Source organism: Diadema setosum, chromosome 5, assembly GCF_964275005.1.
Source record: "Diadema setosum chromosome 5, eeDiaSeto1, whole genome shotgun sequence".
Lineage (NCBI taxonomy): Eukaryota > Metazoa > Echinodermata > Echinoidea > Diadematoida > Diadematidae > Diadema > Diadema setosum.
The window spans coordinates 25,068,929-25,074,928 of record NC_092689.1 but is presented as its reverse complement, the minus strand read 5'-3'; positions in this window follow the sequence as shown (position 1 = coordinate 25,074,928).

Here is a 6,000-nt window from a genome sequence, read left to right as displayed (position 1 = left end):
CCGGGTCAACCCGACCCAAAATCGAATTGCAAGCGCGGGCTAGCTAACTTACACATGTATCGCATGCATGTAGTACGCGCGTGGACCGGAGCTAGCGAGCGTTTTTATACGCATGCATACGGTGCATTTTCATTTATTTTTATGAAAGTAATAGACTAATTGGAACGAAATTTTGCACAGGTGTTACTGCAATCATACCCAAACTCCATGCTAACTATGAGACCAATTGCTGCAGGTTTACAAATGTGGGCTAATACCTTTAAAGGTAGGGAATCCCATTTGCATGCCTCAAATGAAGAGTTGTATAAATACAGTGGTATGTTGAAGAGAGTATCATTTTAGAAACTCCCATAAAGTATTGAAAGTGGAAGGTAACATTTAGTACATTTTTATTGACCGTTAGATTTTGAATTGAATTTTTTTCGGGGCTCACCGTAAATTCCAGTACATTACTAGGCTACCTTTGCAGACCCATGCACCGCATGTGTGTCCATCATGTATATTTTGTGAAGAAAGTTCATCAAAACCTACAAAAATTTCTATATATACATTCTTGTCACACACTCTATATGTTATTACATCAGCTCTTATACTTTTAGATTTGTGTGATTTTGCGCTATTTAACAAAATATAAATAAATACATAGGAAATACGCTAAAATCATGTTTTCTTTTTATTTATTTATCCCCAGTATATGTGTTGTTTTTTTATCAATCATTTTCATATTTCCCACAAAGGAAAAGCAAGTCAACCTTCACTATTTGTCGTGGTTGAAGTTTCTCAAGGTCAACATGTGGGGGCGCTATTCATTACAATATAAAGAAATATATGAAACCTAAGATGTATTGCTTGGAATGGGTACATTATATTGGTATCACATTTCATATTTCCAAAATATTGACATTTTGAGTTTGCAGATTGATAATATGATAAGCAAAATGATATTACAGTCAAAGCTTGTGTGAAGATAACAAAAAATAAAAGGGTAGTCTTTGGAAAATGCTGTATTTTCGATAATTTTCATTATATCTATTGTTTGATGCCTATGGCATATAAAAATAAAAGAAATAATAAGAATACCATTTCTGGGTAGTTCACAACCATAATTACTTCAGATTTTGGTTTTCAGCAAATTACAGCCAGAAAACCCACATTTCATCCTTTATTATATTGTTAACTGAAATAGGAACAGAAAATCACGCAAAATCTGACGAACATGCATGGTTGTCAGTTTATGGTTGCCATGGCAACCAGCAATGTCGGACATAGCTAAATTATATATCGAAACGTTTGCAATAAGATTTAAGGAAAGGTCACCAAATTTGGTTGAAATCCAGTAAAGGGTGCAGGAGTGGCAAACGAAAATCTGGAAGGGGGCACAATGTGCCCCTCCCCCCCCCCCCTTGGGCTTTATAGGGTTAATGCATGTAGTATAGACCACTCAAACACTCAGTGAAAGTTTCAAGGAAATCGTACTATCCGTTCAAAAGTCATGCATTTTAAGATTTTTGAGATTCAAAGTTCCGCCCTGTCTAGATGGGTATTCCAAAACAATGTTTGGGATGTCAAAACCAGTAATAGAACAATGATATGAAGATCTAAAAAGAAATCGCAAAATCTTAATTTTCGTAATAAATACTCATGATACCTATATACACTTGTAGTATCTTGGACTTATTACTGAGAGATGGAAGGCAAACAATTTGCCACGCCTTTTGGGGGAACTATATAGCTCGACTGCTCTTCCGAAACCCAAGAAAAGTGTTGTTCTTTTTTTTTTCTTCTTGTGAAATGATTTCATGCCTAGCCTATGTATTGCTTCCCAGTTCATACTTTGTGTCAAACATGAACTGTGTATAATTTTGTTATGTATCAATTGCGTTTTTTCCATGTGCTTGTATGTTATTTTACTGTTATTGTTGTTCTCATTTTATTTTGGCTGAATAAATAATAATTTAATTAATAATAATAATAATAATAATAATAATAATAATAATAATAATAATGATAATGATAATGATAATGATAATAATAATAATAATAATAATAATAATAATAATAATAATAATAATAATAATAATGATAATAATAATAATAATAATAATAATAATAATAATAATAATAATAATGATAATGATAATGATAATAATAACAAGAATAATAATAATGATAATGATAACGCCTCAGGGTGGATTACCCCGCAAACGTCACTGCAAGCTATCCTATTCTACGTAGAGCAGAGAAAATGACCGGTGTCACGAAGTGCACACTAATACTGCAAACGTATGGTTAGACATTCCTCATTTTCACATGATAAGTCTGTTGAAGTTCAATATTATATCTTGCACTATTTCAGTCAGGGTTAGTAAACTAAGAAGATTAGTTGTCTCATGGCACGATGTAATATTTGACTTTGGTGATTGCGTGAATTCAAGGCCTTTTGACTGGAGAATTTAGCGCATCACAGACGCAATCACACCATTATTATCAAGCACTGTACACACACCATTGCATACACACATACAAACACAAACACACACAATGTATTTGCATCAAACAGAAACAGGTGAAAGGTCACACCGAAAACTGTGTCAAAATCACAAAACAAAGTGTAACGATTCATTTCCTTCTCATAAGTGGGTATAAGGCTTTGTGGAGATTCGGACAATAATGAATCATCCATCATGATGAGGGATTCTAGTCAATATCTTATGTTTATTTCAGGTCAAAAACATGAATTCATTATTAAAAGCATTCTTCTTCTTGAATAACACATACATATCATTTGAAACGATCACTTTGATACTTGACAAGCATTTATCTCACTACAAAGCTGATTATCGAGAGACATATATCGGGCAATAATGATTGAATAAACGTATGCATGAGGTGCGCTAACTACTAGGTTGTGATACCTTCCTAAGTTCATGTGAGCAGCTCCATGGCCTAACTAAAGAATTTATGTATTATTATTTTGAAAAAAACAAACAAACAAGAGTTTGTCTTGACAGCCAGAAAGATCTATACCCGAGCTAGGAAACAATCTTGTCACAGAAGGCTAGGCTGAGCACAGAGCATATCTACTTCAGTAAGAACAAATGAGTCGAATAATTCTTTATGCAACTGGCTGACTTGAGTGGGGGTTATAAACTGAAATCGGCCTTTAGGACCGTGCCAGTTGGCTACCAGCAAAACTTGACCGACAAGGGTGTCTATTACTGGATTATCACGAACGAGTTCGTTGACATTTTATTCAATACCCCTCGAGCTTCACATCATGCTATACAGGACATTACATAACTTTCCCGTTTTCAGCTCCACAGATCAGATCATGAACCAATATATGAAAACTCATCAATACAAAACTCAATTTTGATTTAAGAGCTGAACTGCAAGAATGAACAGAATTGTCTATCAGTCCCCTCTAGAATGTGATCAAGATACAAGAATATGATTCCCTGTCTGTATCAATTTTTGTATATTGCATGCATCTTCAAGTGACATCACTTGAATAAATATATGAATTAACCCGTCGAATTGTATTATAAATGATGTACTTTTACGAAGATGCTAGTAATGATAATGGTGATGATGGTAGAAATTGAGTTAGAGTTACTCCTATGATGATGGTCATTTTGTTGTCATTATTTTAGTACCATTGCAATCATAAGTCAATTGCTGTCTTTATTACAATCATCATAGACATCAGTATCTGTAAGTTTGCATAGAGGACTAGGGTATGGTCTTCGATATGAGCTCCGCTCATCACGAACCGAAGAGGTATTTTTGACATTGCCACCCCCGGCCTCATTCCATGCAAAGTTCACACACAATGCAGTTGACCTTCAAGGCACAGCGACTTTGACTGCGCACTGTGTGCGAAGTCTTTGACAGAGACCTTAGGCCTAAGAGACTGCCTGAACTGTTTTTGCTCCCATCATGGACCTACTCCAATCATAACCAGACACATTTGTCACGATATTTCCTATCACCGATTCTAGTCCATGTAACAGGCTGCGAGATTTATGAATGCGCGGACATCCAGCACGTGTTTCTGTTTACTTATTAGTCTACATTATTCAAGCAGATGTAGTATTCAGAGTGCATTGATACAGCTCGTACACTGAATAATACATATGGATTCAAATAAAAAGTAATTTTTATGATTTATTTATTGACTTTTCGTTAGTTCTGTCCGCTGAGGGCTGCTCATCCGTACTCACATAATGATAAATTACATAAATGTTAGCAAATTAGACTAGGCATTTCGGACCTCATGCCACGCCCACAAAGCGCCCTGGAGCTTTCTTTGTCCATCAAACCTAACGTGTGAGAGTTCTTAGTCTAATTTCCAGACCATTTGGCTGCACTATTTTGCTTACCAGAATATTAACGCTCTTCTAACTACAAAAGAGGTAGCAGGTTAAGCCAGCTGATCTTGTAGTAGTCCTTCGTCAACGCTGCAACTTTGTCTTCTGAGAAAGAAACGTTTCAGGATGGAGCTAAAGTTGAAAAGGGGTCTGGAAACCAGCCTAGAGGGTTGTTTACATTGCCCATGAAGCTGCAACTACTTGTGACTGGTATATGGAAGCCTACTTATAAATCGGACGTACTAGTACAGTGTATCAGCACGGATCTGTAGTATACTTCTGTAGATCCGTGTTATCAGGCCCTACACATTATAGACCATATATTTCTTTCGTTAATTGTTTTCTTTTTCACATTACAATTCATCATTACAACGTGAGATCATAATCAACAATACGGTTGGTAAAAATATGTATCATGATTATCTGTACAGCATTTGCCATGACAGTAGAAATGCATCGCATCTGGCATGGTGAAATAATGTACGAGGATGGACAAGAGACGATCCTCTTCTCCCTGGAAATAAATAAATGAAAAGAAAAAGCGCTGACTCATCACGGATTAGACGAATATTTGAGGTTTTGCAAGGATCTTTATATTGGATTGAATACGACACGATAGCTAATTCACATACAGGCCGACTAGATGTACAAATGCACTGCATTCTTCTGAATTCGTTCATATCACTTGATTGCTTCTTCACCGAGCATGTCTAAAAACTTTGTATAAATTGTCATGTGATGCCGCATTATATGAATTTCAAAATCATTACAGTGTGCAAATGATAGTACGGTATCCACGGCTGAGATTTGTGAAGATTTAGAAACTCGGCAGCTTTATTAATTTCTATAAAGTTTCTAGAAAAAAAAAACCTACTAGCAATAGTTTCTTAAAGACGTATCGAATGACATCCAAGCATATTGTGAATCCAACATCTATAAATACATCATGGAAGGTTGGGATTGCTTTTATCATTCTTATCCGTGGTCAGCAATATTGTTGAGTTGACCGTCATCCATGGTCGAACAGTCCAATAATTATCATCTCTTACTACTAGTATTCCTGAGACGGTTTACAGTAGATTGAGCTATAGGCCTATATACGCGTCCAGTATAAGAAATATACACCACTGACTCAAATAGCACCATTGTCATGACGAGATTTTCAGTCTCATCTCCCTGGTATATCCTGGAAGAGACCACCTCTCTGGTAGGCTACTAGTATATCAATGAGGTTACCACAATAACGGTTTCCATAGTGACAACTGGGGTATTATACTTCTTTTTCAGTGGCTGCTGCTCAAGCTGCTAGCACGGAAACTACGTATAATCTTCGTATGTTGCCTCGGTAATGAGAATTAGGGCCCTATGTTTATGATCGCATACGGTATACCCTCTTCATAGTGTTGTATATTAAGTGCTTTCAGTATACGGACCCAGCCATTTATAGCGATAGAGTGCCTTATGAGGAGGTTATCAGTCATACTGATCTCAACAAGGTATACTTCACTCGAGATGAAATATCACTATGCTGTCTTACTGTATGTGAAACAGACAGTATATTGAGAACTAATTGACAGGAATAACAAACCCGGCGGGGAAACGCAGGCACCAAACGTGAAAGAATTCAAAC